Source organism: Microcaecilia unicolor, chromosome 2 (assembly GCF_901765095.1).
Source record: "Microcaecilia unicolor chromosome 2, aMicUni1.1, whole genome shotgun sequence".
In the NCBI taxonomy this organism is placed as follows: Eukaryota; Metazoa; Chordata; class Amphibia; order Gymnophiona; family Siphonopidae; genus Microcaecilia; species Microcaecilia unicolor.
The window spans coordinates 402,396,645-402,417,480 of NC_044032.1; positions in this window are offsets into that span (position 1 = coordinate 402,396,645).

Sequence of the window (20,836 nt, forward strand, 5' to 3'; positions counted from 1 at the left end):
TATTTCCCGGTGAGAGTTGAAATGTGCCATGGGTGGTGTGGCGTGGACGTGCCCTGTTAACTAGAGTAACACAGTACAATTCACAAATCTCTGTACTGCCATGAGAACTTGTTTATGCTAATTTGCATTAATGATAGAGTTGATATTCAAAGCAATTTAATTGGCCAGAAATGGTTCCTGGCCAGCTAAATCACTTATTCAGGGCTAACTGGTCATATTCAGCAGCACTTAACCGAATAGTGCTGCTGAAACTGTCTAGTTAGCACCCAAAGTGAAACTGTTTTGGTGGCATTCTGGGGGCACCCAGCACTTAACTGGACAAGGTAACTGCATAAAAGTCAGGCCTATATTGATGTGGTTCACCATAGCTGGTTAAATGCTGAATATTGCACTTAACCGGCTAAGTTTTCACTGATTCCGGAAATCTGGAAATTCAATGCCAAGAGCCTGGACATGAGCTGGAATTGAATTTCCAGCGATTATGCTGGCGGCAGTCAGTAAAACACTGATTGCTGCTGGCTGAATGTCAGGCCCAATGGTCACCTTATCCTCTACATACACCTTTCTTTGCATAGCTGGAACAGTAACAAAGCCTTCAGTGTCCTGGATTTTATTGGTATATATAACATTGTTTCTAATGATTAAGTATGTTTAGCACAGAGCCAGGGGCCCAGGGTAGAACCCAAGGAGGGGCCCCAAAAGCTGGCCATCAGCCTATGTCTCCTTTAGCTTGAGGTAGGTTTGGGACCCCCTTTGGTATGGGGGCCAACAGCAATTGCTCTGCTTGCCACCCTCTAATGCCGGCCCTGCACAGATCCCCTCACAATCAATGGCTACAGCATTTCCTAGCAGTGCAGCACCTTAGGTTGTGTCCTGGCCCTCAGCTTCTGCCTGGATGTTCATGCTTTGATCCATGTGGTTCAAAGCGTAACAGTCTGCTCAGAAGCACAAGGTAAGAGGATGGGATGCAGCTGGAGGTGCCGCCCTGGAGCTGGTCTTGTCTTCCTGCATCCAAAAGGATGAGGGGCCCATGCAAAAAGGTTATGCAGAGGTTGACACAGGGTTAGTACAATTTCATCATGCAATTCTATGGCCACGAGATGCAGAGAGGTGTTTCCCATAGAAGATAACACTGCACATTTATACGTAGAACACTGATGCACAACTTATAGAGATGAAAGTTAAGGAGGTTATGAACTATTCAGTCCCAATGCAAAGAAGATCAGGGAATACTTTAAGGATGAGTTCAAGGCAGGAGCTTTAATGCCACCTCAGAAGAGGCACAGAAGGATTAGATCTTCTTCAGTACCATCTGTAATTTGACTCCTGATCCCCTGAGATAACCCCAATCCATCAATCCTTCACCCTAGAAATGCCCCCATACCTCAATTCCCCCTAATACTAACCAAAAATCCTTGGTAGTCTAGTAGACCCTCACCCTCCCAATCCAGCCCCAATAGAACCCCTCCAAAAATACCCCTGGTAGTCAAATGGTCCCCACCATCATTCCCCCAACACCCCAAAAAATATCCCTGGTAGTCTGGTGGATCTTTGACTCCCTCTAGCCTCCCACACCCTCTCTCCGGATATGCTGAAGAACAGGCAGGAGTGATGTCCACTGTCCAGCTGCTTCTGTGTTGCCTTCTTCCAAAATGGTGGTGCCTGACCCCACGCGGTGCATCCTGCATAGCTTTCTGCATCAGCCCCTGAATGAGACACTGGGATATGAGACAGCAAGTCAGTGGATGGGGAACAAGGCAAGTGAGAATGAGTCATGAAATGGGGGTGGCAAGGGGAGGCTGATGGGGGAGTAGAGAATGATGTGGGGACAAAGTTTGTCCCTGTCCCCATTTCCACAAGCTGTCCCTATACCCGCAGACTCTGGCCCTGTCCCTGCGAGCTCTGTCTGATCCCATCCGCAGAAGCCTCGAACAGTTAGGATTTTATATTTACAGTAAATCATTTTATTAAAGTATAAAAAGAAACAATATTCTGTACAACTGTACAATATTTCTGACTTAGCCAGAGAGACTTCTGACTCAGAATGGTTCAGAAATATTGTTGAATGATACATTAAAGAAGTTCTTCACCAGGGGAGAAGACGGTAGGGAGGACACTGAGCCAGGCCCGGCTCTGTCTCTCAGCAGCCCTGTTCCAAACATGCTGACTTTAGTAAAATGGGGCAATACCTGAAGAAAGGGCTGACAGGATTTGAGGACATTTGAGAAATAGAAAGACAGTGGTCCTCTGATCAAGCAAACAGAGGAATGTAGAAAGGTGTTTCTGGCCCTAAGACATTAGGAGTTTCCTTCCTATTAGCTTACCTTTGTAAATGTATTATAAAATACTAGTAAAAAAGGCCCGTTTCTGACACAAATGAAACGGGCGCTAGCAAGGTTTTCCTCGGAGTGTGTATGTTTGGGAGAGTGTATGTGAGAGTGACTGTTTGAGAGTCGGAGTGAAAGTGTGATTGTGTGAGAGAGAGCGTGAGTCTGGGTGTGAGTGTGTTTGTGAGAGAGTGTGTGTGTGAGAATGAGAGTGTGTGCAAGTGTGTATGTGAGACACAGTGTGAGTGAGAGTGTGTGTGTGTGGGCGAGAGAGAGAGTGTGTGTGAGACACAGATTCTCTGTTTCAGTGAGTGTATGAGACCAAGCGAGTGTGTGAGTGACTGTGTGGCACATAGAGAGTGAATGTGATACAGTGTGAGACAGAGTGTGTGAGAGTGAGAAAGACATTGTATATGAGAGAGAGAGTGTGAGCCGTGCCCTCCCAATCCATGGCCATCTGTCCCCTGCCCCCTCCATTCATCCTTTTCCAGCAATTCCCCTCTGTCCGTGAGCCCTGCCCTCCCAATCCATGGCCATCCATGTTTGTCTGTCACCTGCCCCCTCCATTCATCCCTATCCAGCATGTCCCCTCTCTGCTTGAGGCCTGCCCTGCAATCCATATCCATCCATGCCCATCTGTCCCCTCCATTCATCCCTATCCAGCAATTCCCCTCTCCCTGAGTCCTGCCCTTCCAATCCATGCCCATCCATGCTCATCTGTCACCTGGCCCCTCCATTTTCCCTATCCAGCATTTCCCCTCTCTGCCTGAGGCCTGCTCTGTAATCCATATCCATCCATGCCCATCTGTCCCCTCCATTCATCCCTATCCAGCAATTCCCCTCTCCCTGAGTCCTGCCCTTCCAATCCATGCCCATCCATGCTCATCTGTCACCTGGCCCCTCCATTTTTCCCTATCCAGCATTTCCCCTCTCTGCCTGAGGCCTGCTCTGTAATCCATGCTCCTCTGTCCCCTGCCGCCTCCATTCATCCTCTTCCAGCAAGTCCCCTCTCGCCCTTCCATGACCCCCCCCCCTCGCATCCATGCTACGCTCTCTCCCATGTCCCAGCCTGGCCCGCCCTCTTCTTCCCTCCCCCCCCCTTCGCATCCATGCCCCCCCACCCCTTCGCATCCATGCCCCCCCACCCCTTCGCATCCATGCTTCCTTTTTTTTTTTTTTTTTTAATTCTTTTTAACTTTACCTCCGTGGCGGTTCGTGCAGCGAAGCGTCAGGGAAGGAGGCGGCGCTCCCGACGTCTAGCCTTCCCTTCGCTGTGTTCCGCCTTGTTTTGAAGGCGGAACACAGCGAAGGGAAGGCTAGACGTCGGGAGCGCCGCCTCCTTCCCTGACGTTTCGCTTCCGGATTTGTTTGTTTTGTCGCGAGGGCGGGGCAGAGACGGCTGGCTGGCTTGAAGGCTTCACACCACGAATCCCCGAACCCTTCAGCCTCAGCCTGGGAGTGACGTCAGATGGCTTCAAGGCTTCAAGGCTTCAGGCTTCAGGCTTCAGACTTCCGGCTTCAAGCTTCCGGCTTCACAGAACGTTCACGGTGCGTTTTATTATATTAGACTAGTAAAAAAGGCCCGTTTCTGACACAAATGAAACGGGCGCTAGCAAGGTTTTCCTTGGAGTGTGTATGTTTGGGTGAGTATGTGTGAGATTGACTGTGTGTGTGAGAGAGAGAGTGAATGTGTGTGTGTTGTTTTTTTGTGTGTTTGTTTCTTGTGTGGAAGGTTGATTTTTCCTTTTGTGTGTGTGTGTGTGTGTGTGTGTGTGTGGGGGGGGGGGGGGGGGTGTAGCTCCTGTAAGCACTTGTGAACCTGCCTGCCAAGTCGTTAATATGCCTGTGTTCTGGTGAGCTGTGTTTGCAAATTTGAACTGCATGTGTATTTGTCAGCATTCCTTGTTCTGTGGAAGGCTGCGTTTTGATGTGTTTTTGGGGGTGGGGGGGTGGGGAGGATGTTCCTTTAAGCACTTGGGTACCTGCCTGTGCAGTCGTTAATGTGTGTTGTGGATAGCTGTGTTTGCTTGTGGTTGGGGGGAGTGTATCTTTTGAAGCTCCTGTAAGCACTTGGAAACCTCCCTGCTTGCTGTTTTTACCTCCGTTTGTATTTGTCTGGTTTTCTGGTTGTGTGGAAGTGTGCGTTTAGATTTTGTGTGGTTTGGGGGGGGGGCGAGGGGGTGCAGACGTCGAGTCCGTGGTTAGTTTTGTGTGGGTGGTCATTTTTTAGGGTGGCTGCACATACCGGGAGCAGGAGCATGGGCATCCAAATAGTTTTGTCCTTCCAGCGAAGTTCCTCGTTTCTCTGTGCTGCACAGAAAGTGACTCGTTGTGCTGCTGATTCTCCTTGGAAGGAAAAAAAAACGTCAGTATTCTTGGTTTTGAGTGTATGGGAATGACGGCTGTGTGGGGGAGTGGAAACAGAGATAAACCAATGGGCTTCCTTGCTTGTGTGTAGTAATCGTCGTGCACCATGGCCGGAGTCGGAGAGGAAAGGGAGGGCGGTGGAACGGTGAGGGAGCAGCTGCAGGAGGGTGGTTGAGGGGGATTGTGGGCGGGGGGGGACGGGTTCCTGTGCTGATTTTGTTTGCTTTTGAGTGTATGGGAATGACGGTTGCATTGGGGAGTGGAAACAGAGATTACCCAATGACAATCCGATTTGTTGAGTGTCATTGCTCCGCCCTCAACGTCATCACGTTGTGACGCGGGGGCGGGGCAGACACTCATGCGATGTTGCAACTACAAATTTAGAATATTGGAGGTGCCTTTTATATATAGAGATTTGAGGATAAAGTATGCTTTCTTTCCTCCCGAGTAGTTGAGGGTTTTTTTTAAATTTTATTGTTATTGTAAATGTCTAAGTTCTTATTAGTAGGTTGATTTTTGTAAAAAGAGATGGGATAATTCATGTTATAGCCTTTCCTTTGTTTCTTTCTTTGGTCTCCTAATATTATATTGCCTACTCCCCTCCACATTGTGGTCTAAGGAAGAGAAATGTTTTTTCCTTTGTGTTTTTGCTTAATTGTTATTTGCTTTGTTTTGAACATAATATAAGAACATAAGAATAGTTGTACTGGGTCACACCAATGATCCATCTAGCCCAGTATCCTGCTTCCAACAGTGACCAATTCAAGTCACAAGTACCTGGCAGAATCCTAAGTAGCTAAATGGAAAAAAGAGGAAGCAACAGCAAGTGATGGTTTCCCAAAAGCACCAAAACCAATATTAGTTGTTACATTTGTATATGTACTGCCACTTGCTATTGCTTCCCCTTTTTTTCGATTTATATACATATATTTCTTTGGGAAGTAGTTTTTTTGCTTCCCCTATTCCTTCATATAGAATACCAAGTAAGTAGCAAGATTCATGCTACTGATTCCAGGAACAAACAGTGGCTTTTCCCATGTCTGTCTCAATAGCAGACTATGGATTTTTCCTCCAGAAAATTGTTGAAACCTTTTTTTTTTAAACCCAGATACACTAACTGCTGATATCACATCCTCTGGCAATGTGTTCCAGATCTTAACTGTTCATTGAGTGAAAAAATATTTCCTCCTGTTCGTTTAAAAAGTATTGCCACGTCTGTCCCCTAGTCTTTGTACTTTTTGAAAGAGTAAAAAATTGATTTACATTCACCCGTTCTATACCACACAGGATTTTGTAGACCTCTATCATATCTTCCTTCAGCTCAGTGGCATACCAAGGGTGGGGCGGTGGGGGCAGTCTACCCCGGGTGTCAGCAGGTGGAGGGGTGCTCCGCTGATGCCACAGTCCCCACCTGCCTACCACCAGCTCCGTCGACAGACGACCCTCCTCTCCTGCCACCCGGCCAGGCTGTTTAAAGGCTGTTTAAAACAAATCTGTGAAGCGCCTCGCGTCTGCTTTGCTAAATGAAGCAAATCGCCTCATCGCGTCGGCCCTTCCCTCACTGTGTCCCGCCCTCTGATGTAACTTCCTATTTCGGCGAGGGCGGGACACAATGAGGGAAGGGCCGACGCATTGAGGCGATTTGCTTTGGAATTCGTTGCCAGAGAACGTAGTAAAAGCAGTTAGCTTAGTGGGGTTTTAAAAAGGTTTGGATGGCTTCCTAATGCAAAAGTCCATAGACCATTATTAAAATGGACTTGGAGAAAATTCACTGCTTATTTCTAGGATAAGCAGCATAAAATGTATTGTACTTTTTTGGGCCCTTGCCAGGTATTTGTGACCTGGATTGGCCACTTGGATGCTGGGCTTGATGGATCTTTCGTCTGTCCCAATATTTCAATACTTCTGTACTTAACTTCAACGTTTTGGTTTAGACCTGTTTTAGAATGAATAAGGTACAAAAAGTGCCCTAAATGACCAGATGACCACTGGAGGGAATCATGGATGATCCCCTTACTCCCGCAGTGGTCACTGACCCCTCCCAACCCCCTAAAGATGTGAATAAAAACAGTACATACCAGCCTGTATAACAGTTTCAGATGTTATAGCCAATTCTATTAGAGCAGCAAGCAAGTCCCTGGAGTAATGTAGTGGTTGGTACAGTGCCCTGTAGAGAAGAGGACTCAGGCCCATGTCCCACTCTACCTGTTACACTTGTGGTGGAAAGTGTAAGCCCTCCCACACTCATCACAAACCTTCTGTACCCACACATATAGGTAACTCCTTTACTCATGAGGGCTTTTGTAGTGGTGTACAGTTGAAGGTTAACTCCTAACCCTTATTCACTTGTTCAGGACCCTTATGTTATCATCCTCACTTTAATATTCCCTTATCTCTTGTTTGTCTTGTTTGTCTGTCCTAATTAGATTGTAAGCTCTGTCGAGCAGGGACTGTCTCTTCATGTTCAAGTGTACAGCGCTGCGTACGTCTAGTAGCGCTATAGAAATGATAAGCAGTAGTAGTAGGTGGTAGGTTTTGGGAGGGTTTTGGAGGGCTTAGCAGATAAGGGAGCAATGGTGAGTGTACCTGGGAGCAGGGGCGTAGCCAGACAACAGTGTTTGGGTGGGCCTAGGCAAGAAGTGGGTGGGCACCAAGGGCATCTTTTACTACGTTAAAATTGTGGGCAAGCTAAATGTTAGAGACATCCATAGGAGTGTATTGGCATCTGTAACGTTTAGTGCGCCCACAATTTTAGCGTGCACCAAAAACGTGAGCGCACCTTAGCAAAAGATCCTACAAGTGTTCTCCTCCCGCCACCACCAAAAAAAAATCTCAGCTAGTGGGAAAATGCTTCTTTCCACTTTGGCAGTCTGCAGCAGGCGTGTGCTGAAAACTGAGCATGTGCAGGTGCCAGTATCGTGGAGAGTAGCATTTTTGTTACCATCAGGGGGAAGTCTTCAGCTGGCAGAGCTTGGGATCCCCACCAGCTACTGCTAAACGTGTGCTACTGTTGGGTGGGCCTGAACCCTAAGTGGGTGGGCCCCAGCCCACCCAAGCCCACCTGTGGCTACGCCACTGCCTGGGAGCTTTTATATGAAGTGCACAGCAGTGCTTCCTAGGGTGCCCCATTGCTTTCCTGGGATATCTGCATGGCCAGTCTACTAAGAATGCTGGCTCATCCATCCTCAGAGGAGGAGTGGCCTAGTGGTTAGGGTGGTGGACTTTGGTCCTGGGGAACTGAGGAACTGAGTTCAATTCCCAGCACATGCAGCTCCTTGTGACTCTGGGCAAGTCACTCTACCCTCCACTGCCTACCACATTGAGCCTGACATGAGTGGGAAAGCACAGGGTACAAATGTAACAAAAATAATTGTGTGTGTTTTTCACTTGGAATGGTCTTTTTTTTTTTCAAAGATGGACCAAAAAGATAAATGCACAGAGCACAAAAACATCTTGCATGTGGCCATTTAAAAAACAAACAAACCTAAAAACTTTCAAAAATGGCTATATTTCCTATTCGGATTTGAGATGTTTAGCGCAAAATGTCCAAAGTCCAACTAAGACATCGTATTGAAAATGCCCTACGATCACGTAATTCATTTACCAACAATGGCCTCTAAGTTCATGACCCTCACATCTCATTTCTCTATTGGCCAAGTCCTGTATCAAAATTCTTCTACCTCACATCTTCTCATGCTCCCTTCAAGTTGAGATCAAGTCCCATCCACACAATGTTCATTATTTTTCTGCAACACCACATTACAAATGCCTGCATTTGATATTTGTATTAAATTTGTGTTTCAATTTTGTGACCTACTGCTGAGAACCTGCATGTACTCAGTAGCTTTACTTTCCTTTTGATCTAACTTCCTCCTAAAAAAACTCATTATGGTTCCAAAAGTCTTTTGTTGCATTCCTGGTACTTTTTTTTTTTTTTTTAAAGTTCTGCTAAATATGTTCTGTATTCTGTGATCCACCTAGGTACTTATTTATATATTTAATTTGTTCCGGTTTCAATACCTCAGCAAATATTTTCATGGTATTAGTAATGTTGGTGTTCAGGCTTATTGCATGGACTTTAGAGATTATACATAATTTAATTATCATCTCTCACTGGTCTTCATTCTCAGATGCCAGTAGAACTCTTTGAATTCAGAAAAAAAAATTAGGCTTAATTATTACAATTATTTTTGGCCTCTAGAGGGCAATAGAGTCAAAAATCCAAACAATAACGAGGGAGCAAATGTGTGGGAGATTTTTAGCAAATGAATAGTTTCAGGATCTGGAAACATACCCAACATGAGCAAAAGATTCTACCCATGAACACTAATACTTTGGTTCTCACTTTCAAAGCGCTTAGACTTACAAAGTTTAAACGCAGGGCGGCTGGAAGGAAAGGAGGGCTGTGGAAAACTGAGGGCACAGGTGGGGCTGGGGTTGGGGAATGAAACTCGGGGGCTGAAAAGGGGGGTAAGTTGGGGCTGGGGTCAGTCATTGGACATGGAGGGGAGGGCAGAGAATCACTGGACATGGATGGGATGGGAGGGCAGGGTGCAGAGGAGAATCACTGGATGTGGATGAGAGGGGAGGACAGGGGGCAAAGGAGAATTGCTGGACATGGATGGGTGGGGAGGGCAGGGGAGAGAGGAGAGTTGCTGGACATGGATGGATGGAGGGGTGGGCAAGAGAAATGCTGGACATGGATGGAAGTGAGGGAAGACAGAAAGGGAATGCACATGGATGGAGGGGAGAGAGGAGAAATGCTGGACATGGATGGGAGAGGAGGGCAGGGGACAGAGGAAAATCACTGGATGTGGATGAGAGGTGAGGACAGGGGGCAAAAGAGAATCACTGGACATAGATGGGAGGAGAGGGCAGAGGAGAATTGCTGGACATGGATGGGTGGGGAGGGCAGGGGAGAGAGGAGAGTTGCTATGGATCGATGAAGGGGAGGGCAGGAGAAATGCTGGACATGGATGGAGGTGAGGGAAGACAGGAAGGAGATGCACATGGATGGAGGGGAGAGTTGAAATGCTGGATATGGATGGAGGGGAGGGAATAGAGAGGACATGAGATGAAGTGAGATGAACATGGATGGAGGGGAGGAGAGAGAGAGAAGAAATGCTGGACATGGATTGAGGAGAGGAAAGAAAGAAAGAGGAAGGAGATGCATACTAACGGAGATGAGGGAAAGGGAAAAGAGGAGAAAATCTGCACATGGCTGGAGAAAATAGGCAAAAGCTGGATCCACTCTATACCTCCAGCTTTTACCTATGGATGTAAGGCAAGAAATGAAGAAGAAAGGTGGAAAGTAAAGAAATAAATGGAAAGGAAGCCCTGGAAGTGGAGTTAAGGGAGCAGATAGAGAGCAGCAGAATCAGAGACTGGGACTAACATGATCAGAAAAACAAAGTCACAAGACAACAAAGGTAGAAAAAAATCATTTTATTTTCATTTTAGTGTGTGAAATATGTCCAATTTGAGAATTTACATCTGCTGTCTTATTTTGCAATGTATAGCAATGTTCTGTTTTTCTGGTATTGTGCTGCATGCAGAATCTGTATGCTAATTTGGTTTGCGTCATTTTGGGTATACTGGAGCTGTAACAGCTTACAGAAAGTATTTATAATGAAAAAAAAAACAAGTTATTTTTCTTCTCCTGTACTGGTGTAATATTTTCAATGATTACTGTTTATATGTGCCATGGCTGGTAAACGGGTGTGGCTAAATGTGCCAACATTGTCCAGTTCAGCACACTATTAGCAGCCAAGTTCATACAAAGTTAATTATGTTCAGTGGAAAATAGATCTGTTGGCTCAGGCGGCTTGCTATCTAAATATTCAATCACTGTTTCATTATTGCTACCAAGTATTACATATTAAGGGGATTTGTTTTAATTCATTTATCTAGTCCTTACGTGCACATGGTTTTGTTTTTTAAACCCAAAGGTTTCCTAGTATAGCATTTTTCACGTTTGAATTAGTTTTTGTATACAAGTTTTGCTTGGTTTGTCTTTATTTGAAATAAAAGAAAATGTTTAAAACATATCTTGTCAACAAGGGGCGGGGCTGGGTGGGACTGGGGGGGGGGGGTGCAATTGCTAAGACCGGCCCTGAGTGTCCACACAGTATACATTAAAATATCTTAATAGACAGAATAGGGTGTAAACAGAGACAGAGCATATAGACAGGTAAGATAAAGTAACAGGAGTTAGTAAATAACGGACTAATATAAAGAAAGTTACACATGAAGTCAGAAGGGTGATTGAATATGATCTCAGCTAGGGTAGGAAAGGATAAGCAAGGCAAGCCCTGCTTCAGTAGGTGCAGTCAGTGTTAGTCCTTGTGTGCGTGTGACTAGCAAGTTAGTTGCTTTCCATTAAAGACTTGGGAAGAAGAGCCAGGCTTTTGCTTGGCGCTGTATATACTATTATAAACCAGCACATTGAAGGCTTCGTTTACCGTTCCAGCTGTGGAAAGAAGGGCATGGAGTAGGGAAAAGGGTAAGGTGACTTTAGAGAGAATAGTATTTATGCAAATTAGCGGAAACATTTCTGTTTTGACACAATATTTATATTCCTACCCAAGACACACATCAAAATATATAGAGAATGCATCCATATTGTACTGCTAGATTAAGAAGCCCACAGTAAGCTCTCACATCATTTATTCTGCTAAAAGATTAAAGATTTACACCCCCCCCCCCCCCTGATATTTAGCTCACAGCAATCAGTGTTGTTTTAAACACTGGCTGCTGTTGGCTTTTTATACCCAGGTTTTTAGTACCAGATCACACCCAGATACCTACACTGAAAATCCAGGTATATTGTGGCTGCAAGGATTTATCTGAGTACCAGCCATATTCATACTGGTACCTGGATAACTACTGGGACAAAGTTATGACAATCTTTTACCTGTCCTATAGCTTTATCCAAATAGTTCAAACTATTAGTGGACTGAATAGTGCCACTGACTGCATAACTTCCAGCTCTGCCTGAACTTTGCCTCCGGGCGCCCTGGTACTATCCAGATAGTGCCATGAGAGTCTGTCACCGGGTAAGTGCCATGAATACCTGGTTAGCCTCAGTGACTCTCAGTTAACCAGGCAGGAGCCTCTTGGTGTTAGAATTTGAGACAGGTTTAATAAAGTGAAATGTTTATGTATGCTAGTCACAGTTCATAAAAACACTGGGCCTGATATTATATAAGTACATAAGTGTTGCCATGCTGGGACAGACCGAAGGTCCATCAAGCCCAGCATCCTGTTTCCAACAATGGCCAATCCAGGTCATAAGTACCTGGCAAGATCCCAAAAAAGTATAAAACATTTTATGCTGCTTATCCCAGAATTGTAATTTTAATGCATTCTCCACTTTATACAGGTTTTTGCCCTCGACAAAGCATGACACCGCGAAACAGGGTCCTGTCGGGCTTACCACAACACTGGAGTTGCCAATGAGGGTTCCATTAGTCTAAGACGCTAGTTGTTGAGCTTCAGTCACAGAAGACAACAGACAAAGTTTGGATCCCTGTAGCTAAGCTAAGTTACTTTTGTGCATTATTTGCTTTCATATGTGCAATAATGTTTATTTTTTGAATCAGTAGTACGATTTAAATTAAATATTCAAACACAACGTGTTACTACTGGTTGGCTGGAGGTATTCTGTGATTATAACTATACACAGACATGTGAGCGACATGATTTGTCAATGCACATAGTCGTCAAGAAAGATATGAGATAACCTCTATAGCCAATTAGATACACATTATCACATATCAAGTTTTGTTCAATTTTTGTTGTGTATATTTACAAGGTTTATCCAGGGAACAAAACAGAGCCATTTATTTTTGTATTTGTATCCCAGAAATAAGCAGCAGATTTTCCCAAGTCCATTTTAATAATGGCTTAGGACGTTTCTTTTAGGAAGCCATCCAAACCTTTTTTAAACCCCGCTAATCTAACTGCTTTTACCACATTCTCTGGCAACGAATTCCAGAGTTTAATTATACGTTGAGTGAAGAAATATTGTATCCGATTTGCTTTAAATTTACTACTTTGTAGCTTTCTTTGCATGCCCCCTTGTCCTAGTATTTTTGGAAAGAGTAAACAAGCGATTCATGTCTACCCATTCCACTTCACTCAGTATTTTATATACCTCTAGCATATCTCCCTTCAAAATGAGAGGCTCCTGCCTGGTTAAATCAGCTCAGGGGGGGATATTCAGTAACATTTAACCAGGAAGTGCTGCTGAATATCAGCCATACTTGCAGAACTTCTGGGTACTGCTGCTGACCTGGAGAGTCAATGCTGATGCCTAGACATGGCCTGGCACTGGATATCCAGATCTAAACTTGCCAGTCAGCATTATAAAAAAAAACATTCATTGGAGCTGACTCAACATTGACCCGACAATTTCTACAAGACTTATTCCACATTATGATTTTTAGATGATAAATGTTTCCAAATCGTAAGGAAGTTTTCCTGACCTATATTTGGAATCTGTATCCTGTTAGCTGACGAATGGATAAAACAGGAACACAAGCATTTTACCTCATAACATGAGTTACTGTGATCTTATTTAAGTCAAGTTTTCAGTAAATGTGCAGCATTGTGATGAAAACAAGGCAATAACACTAACGTTGCCAACAATGCCCTAATGCTGTTGTCCAGCAGTTGCGCAGTACACATTTAGCAAAAACTTATGTGACCTTTAAGATTATTAACAAATATGGAGCTGCTCCTGCAAAGTAAATGATACAGTTAATTTCAGTAACAGAATTTGTTCAAAGCATCCCTCCTGAACAGACACACAAGTGCAAAAACCTCTACACCACTGTCTTATTGCAGCGTCAATCACGCATGGGTGAAGTTCTCCCCATACAGCCATGATGCAATCATGGAGTTCATCAAAGTTTCTAATCTTTGTCTTGCACACCTTTTCCTGTACTGCTGCCCAGACTTTGTAATTCACTAGATTTATGTCTGGGCTTTTGGGTGTCAGAGTCTTGGCAGGATGAAGTCCGGGGTTTTTTGTATCAGAGCGCGGTGGTCTACCGCACTGTCCATGCTGAAAGACAAAATACTCTGCTTACTTACAAATATCTGGAAGCAGGACCTGCATCAGCAGCACATCTTGGTAATATTTGCCATCTATGTTTACACCCGGTTCATCAAAGTGATTGTACGTTCTTCTGAGCACCGACCAACAGACACCATGACGAAACTGCTGAAGTTTGAACGTATACGCAGCAAGTGACTGGCTGGAATGTGTTTCTTTGACATGCTGGTGTAAACGTGATCATTCTGACATTTTGTCAGATGAGCAATGGTGAATATTTTTTGATCCGTGAAGACAATGAAATTGACAAGGCTTGGTGGAAATATCTCAGGAGTGTCTTTGCCTGCTGCAGTCTCACTTGCTTATTCGCTTCAGTTAATTCAGTTGCTTTGCATTTTTTTTCTTAACATTTCATGCAGAGGTCATGGCGAACAATTTCTTTCACTGATGTCTGGGAAATTCCAAGATCTCGAGCAATTTCACACTGAGTTCTGTGTGTCTATGGCTGATCTTCCTAACTCAACAGAAGATCGTGAACATGATTGATATTTGCAACCATAGAAGTGGTGCATGGCTGGCCACTAGCCTTCTGACGTTCTGTTGTACCTTGTATTCAATAATCTTTTTCAGAAGCTTATTTAAGCCACCAATGTCCAATTCTGTGCTGGAAATTCAGCATAAAGACATTTCGCATTGTAATATTTAGTTTGTTGCATAAACTTAATAACAACTCTATCTTCTTCATTAAAAACCACCGTCACAGTTAGTGTAAACAGTGACATCACACCGATTTCACTTTTGCATGGTAAACAAAATAAGCAAACAGTGAGTTTTGGCGGTCAGTTATGCAAAGAGTTGCTTGAAGTGTATTTTGGTACAAATTACCCACATTTTCTTAAATTATGCTGTTAAACAACAAAAGTTAGATGACAAAATCTAGGGGTTCCTTGCACTCTGAGGTCTTTTCCTCCTTTTAAACATTCTTGTGTGAAGTTACACAATATTTTACAAGATGTTGTAATTAGGAAAAGTCGTATTGGAACACATTTTTATATTTTGCTCTGTGCTTAATTGCATCCTACTACCATTGATTTGGATTTCTTTCTACAAGTAAATATATGAAGACATAACTTGGGACTTTTGTTGACCATGTTAATGCACTGTTATTAATCACATAGGGTTATATTCTCAGAGGAAGTTTGTAAACACACTCTTTTTAACCTTTTGAATGAGGGAAGTAGATCCTGTCAGTTTCAATATATATAAAGGGAAACAGTGAAAAAGGACCTTAGATAAGTTCCTGTTTTTATTCTAATTCCTTCATGTTCACTTTCCATGATCTTTGTTGGTTTACATGCCATTTCTTGCTCGGAATTTCTAGACCCAATGCTAATAGGTGCCTTGAGGATCCTCAGGTTGTAAATGAATCAAAATAGTCGCTGTTGGTTTGGGCCATATATTCCTTTCAGAAAGCTAGTTGGGCACCTTTTCTCATTCACTCACTATTGCAAACTTTGTCTCGCCCTTAAAGTCTCATAGTCATAGGGGCCAATGCTGAAACCTTGCATTAGGCCATGCGCTAAATCTTAAGTCATAGCTTCTTAATGTAACCCTTAGGGTTAATATATATATATATATATATAATTTTAAAAACATCAGGTGTTCAAGCTGAGTCTCTGTTACCATAGCAACAGCTTCTCTGTCAGTTGCGGAGAGAGGGCAGGAGCAGCTGAGGAGAGAGGACGTATGGTGAGAGTGTTTGTGACCAGGGGCGTAGCCAGACTTTGGCGGAAGGGGGGTCCAGAGCCCAAGGTGAGGGGGAACATTTTAGCCTTCCCCCGGTGGCGCCGCCGACCCCCCCGCCATTGCCGACCCTGCCGCCACCACCAACTTTGCCCCCCCCCACCTATGACCCTTTCAACCCCCCTTCCTGCCACCAACACACCATCGCCTACCTTTGCTGGCGGGGGACCCCAACCCCCGCCAGCCGAGGTCCTCTTCTTCCCGCAAAAGGCTTCCTTCTGTTTCTGACGTCCTGCATGTTGTACGTGCAGGACGTCAGAAACAGAAAGAAGCCTTTTGCGGGAAGAAGAGGACCTTGGCTAGCGGGGGTTGGGGTTCCCCGCCAGCAAAAGGTAGGCGACGGCGACAGCGGGTTGGCGGCAGGAGGGGGGGTCGAGAGGGTCATCGGCAGGGGGGTCCAGGGCCAAATCTACGGGAGGGGGGGGCAGGCCCTCCCTGGCCCCACATAGCTACATCACTGTTTGTGACAGGGGGAAAGGAGTAAGCAGTTAGGAAGTATTTGAAGGGAAAGTTTTGTTTTAAACAGGGAAATAGTGATCCTGTGATCAGTGTTGGTACTCACAATGGTAAAAGGCAGCAGTTCTAAAATAGTTTGTATGGATTGGGCTGATGTGCAAGGCAGAGTGGGTAGAGAAGATGTAAAGCATTGTTAAAGGTGATCTTGCTGGTTAAGGGGGTGAGATTAAATTACTGGAGTTTGAGTGACTTGGAGATTTTTGGTGAAAGGAGTGAAAGTTTGTGAGGGAAGAGGTAAGAGTGCTAGGGTGTGGGTAAAGTGCCAGCGTGACAGCTTCTGTGTGTTCTTTTTACTCACCTCAGTACAGGGAAATAAGTGTAAAGCAGTAGGTCTGGAAGAAAGGGAATATTTTAATTAATTTTGTTTGAATTAGTATAGTTGGCCACAATCCTATATAATAAAACTCACCCTCAACGTTTAGAGGACACTGACGTAAGTGTCACTTACTTCGGGCACTTCCTTCGGGTTTGAAGGGTTCATGGTGGTGAAGCCACCGAAATCACTGTTTCTGGGCCCTGCCCTCGTGTCAAACGTGATGACGTCGAGGGCGGAGCAATGGCGTCACAGAGCGAGGGTGGAGCAATGGCGTCAGTGGCTTCACAACTCAGGAGATTAAGGTGGCGTGCGTTGACGAGGTGCAGAGCAATGGCAGTCAGTGGCTTCACAACGCCAAAGAGGTAGGTAGGGGGGGGTTCGGGAGGAAAACCTTGCTAGCGCCCGTTTCATTTGCTCCAGAAACGGGCATGTTTTACTAGTGTTTTAATAATCCCTTAATGTCACTTATTGGAGTTTTATGAACAGTGATAGGGAGATAGGGGTTTTCCTTCCAATTTGGTTTGATTAAGGGAGGTTTAGGAAGAACACTACAAGGAGGAGGAAGAGGAAGTTGCAAAGCACTGTCTGGAAGCTCCTTTGGGCCCCCACGCAAGAAAGAATTCTGCATTTCTGTGTTCACCTGGACAACTACATGCTGTGCTACAGCTAAGTAATGGCGTGCAAGAAAAGTTAAGCTGGTATACTCACCTGAACATTGCTTGGTTTTTTAAGGTGAACTCTGTGAATAAGTAAAAAAACACAAAGAATCAGATTCTAATGATAAATAAGAAAGTTACAAGTTTATAAAGAAAATTGACACATTCTAATGTTACAAATATATATTTATGTACTTATCTGATAATCTTCATGCTAAGGTTTCTGTAGTACCTCTGTGGAATAAAAAGAAATAAACATCAGTAAATGATTATAAAGGCATATAGGAGACTTATGTTCAAATGTTAAAAATATATGTATTATTAAATTACTAAAAAGGAAGGTTAAATACTTACCAGGTTGTGTTATGGGAAAATAAAAAGAAGAAAAAATTGAATACTTGTATTTGACTTTATAAAACAAAATAAAGAAACTGAAATTGATTCAACTGTTTATTCTATTCAACTTTTATTCTCATACCCTGGGTGTAAGAGTGGAAGTTAAGTTAAATGTACACCCTTCCCCCGCTCTCAGCGGTGTGTTCCTAGACACTCGGTTCGACTACAAATATTAACACCTGGTATCCTGGGACACACTCTTTATGCTGCGAGTCCCAGGGGGACGGGGTTTACACTAACACCAAAGTATTGCTGTTCAATGCAATAATCAAATAATTTGCAAAGTGACCCTGCACAAAAAATGCAACTAATATAGAGAGTATACACTAGAGCAGGAGTTCTCAAGCCAGTCCTGGGGACAAACCTAGCCAATTGGGTTTTTCAGGATACCCACAATGAACATACGTAAGTTAAAGTTGCATGCACTGCCTCCATTGTATGCATATCAATATCATGCCTATTCAGTGTGGATGTCATGAAAACCTGACTGCTTAGGGGGTGTCCCCTAAGCACTTGATGTGTGCACGTGGAAGCAGTGTTTTATGCACAATTCAGTGCCCAGAGTTACATGCGCACACATTTGCACGTATGCTGGAATGTTATTCTGTGCATAAAATGTTTGCGATACCAATATTTATGTACAAATTAGCATTCTAGCACATGTGCAGATGTGTGCCTATGTTACTCGGGCACTGATCCATTTTTTTTTGTCCACAGACCTGTATCTTCCCTCAGTTCAGCACTTACTGTATGCTTTTTGTACCAGTCTACCTCCTAAATCAGGGCTGGCCTTAAGCAGGGGCGACAGGGGCAGCAGCACAGGGTCCTGCATTTAACTGAGTCAGCTTTGCAACTGGTGGGAAAAGCTTCTTTTCCCTTTCCATCCACCCCCTCTCTCTCCCCTTCCCCCTCAGTAATCATGCTCCTCCTACCATGCCACCTGTCAGCCCTTACATCTCCTTTTTGCTCTAGGAGTGCAGGTGGGGGGGGGGGGGGGAGATTACCAAGTTGGTCCGCACAGGGCCCTGCTGCAATTTCTAAGGCCCCCTGTCCCAAATACTGTGCAAAATTGAGGATCATTAAACTCACAGTAAAGAGTTAAAAAGGCATGAAAACTTCACTGAGGTTACTGTAGAAGTTCTAAACTAACATTTTACACCTTCTCAGACCTGGCATTAAAGCCCCGGCACTATGATCAGCCTTTTGGACTTTGTGCTCTTCTCTGCATCTGTGCCAAATAGCCAAAAGCCATATTACCATTGATTTAAATGTGCAGTACTCTGGTGTATGTACTAGGCTTTGCCATGGGTAACTCGTGCACATAACTCATTTTACATAGGGTGCTGATAAGACAGACCTGGGAGCCTCTCAACCAGGAAAAAGGGGCATCACCCAGAGGGGGTTCGAGGATCCTTCAAACAGGAAAGAAAGGTATCCGCAAAACCAACCCTGAGAGTAAAACACTGAGATTAGAACAGAAAACTTCTCAGCTGTGAGATGAAAGTAACAAAAGTGCATGCTGAAATATTTGGCCAAAATTTTTAGTTAAATAAAACACTGTCAACATTTCTGTAATGCTATATTGGCTTTCTACTAGCAGGAAAAAAATAAAAGTGAGATATCAAGAGGCATTGAAGGGACCACAGAGAAAACCCTCCCATACACAGCACCGTAGTAAAAGGAAATTTTCTTACCTGGTGCCAAGTGGTAACTGTCATCCCTGGGCAATTCAAAACAGTCCAATTCAAAGACTCCTGATTCCCATCCACCAACACCGGTAGATAATTAAATAACCAGTTTCCATAGCATGATAAGAAAGGTGTTTCTTGTATTAGCACTGAGAGACAGGGATTCAGCAATCAGATTCTCTGTCTGAGTCACAAAGCATTGTGCTGCACCTTATATAGCGTTACAACACTCAGGATAATATATACAAGGCTTGTTAGTGCATATATGAAATACTGATTAGTAATACTTGCTAATCTTTTTAACCGCCCCTCACTAATGAATGATGCCCTTTAGCACTACCTATTTTGGCAGAAGGTGCATGAGTGGTTTTATGATAGAGCTATCCTGTTTAGGGCCAGACCTCAGCGGGAGGGGAGTCCAGATCCAGCTGCTGACCCTCCCCGCCACTTTCGACCCCCCCCCCCTCCCGCCGCTGCCGACCCTCCCCCGTTGGCAGACTGGATGGACCATTCAGGTCTTTATCTGCCGTCATTTACTATGTTACTATTTAGGGGCTTTGACAACAACATTTGCTTATTTCCGATCTGAGGAAGAAGGGCAACCTTCGAAAGCTAATCAAGAAATGTATTAAGTTATGTCCAATAAAAAAGGTATCATCTTATTTTCTTTTCCATGTTTTATTTTGTTTGATTTCTATTGATAACCTTAAGAGTGGACTAACATGGCTACCACACTCCTCTACAACAACTTCTGAAATTTGAGAACAAGGCCAGTGTCGGGCAGACTTCTATGGTCTATGCCCTAAAAATGGAAAGGATAAATCAAGATCAGGTATACATATGATGTATCACTTCATACCATATGAAATGAGTTTATCTTATTGGGCAGACTGGATAGACCGTACAGGTCTTTATCTGCCATCATCTACTATGTTACTATCCAGCTCATTTTCGAAAGAGAAGGGCGCCCATCTTTCGACACAAATCAGGAGATGACTGCCCTTCTCGCAAGGCCGCCCAAATCGGCATAATCGAAAGCCGAGTTTTTGACACCCTCGACGACTTTCCGTCGCGGGGACGACCAAAGTTCATGGGGCATGTCGGCGAAGGCGGGACTGGGGTGGGACTGGGGTGTGATTAGGAGATGGGCGTCCTCAGCCGGTAATTGAAAAAAGAAGGGTGGCCCTGATGAGCACTTGGCCAACTTTACTTGGTCCATTTTTTTTCATGACCAAGCCGTGAAAAGATGTCCGAACTGAGCAGATGACCACCGGAGGGAATCAGGGATGACCTCCCCTTACTCCCCCAGTGGTCACTAACCCCCTCCCACCATAAAAAAACAGGTTAAAATACATTTTTGCCAGCCTCTATGCCACCCTCAAATGCCATACTCAGGTCCATCGCAGCAGTATACAGGTCCCTGGAGCAGTTGTAGTGGGTGCAGTGTACTTCAGGCAGGTGGACCTGGGGGGGGGGGGGTTGGGGGGCTCATCACCCAAGGTAAGGGAGCTATGCACCTGGGAGCAATTTCTGAAGTCCACTGCAGTGCCCCCTAGGGTGCCTGGTTGGTGTCCTGGCATGTCAAGGGGGACCAGTGCACTACAAATGCTGGCTCCTCCCATGACCAAATGGCTTGGATTTGGCCGTTTTTGAGATGGGCGTCTTTGGATTTCATTATCTGTAAAAAACAAGGTCGGCCATCTCTATGG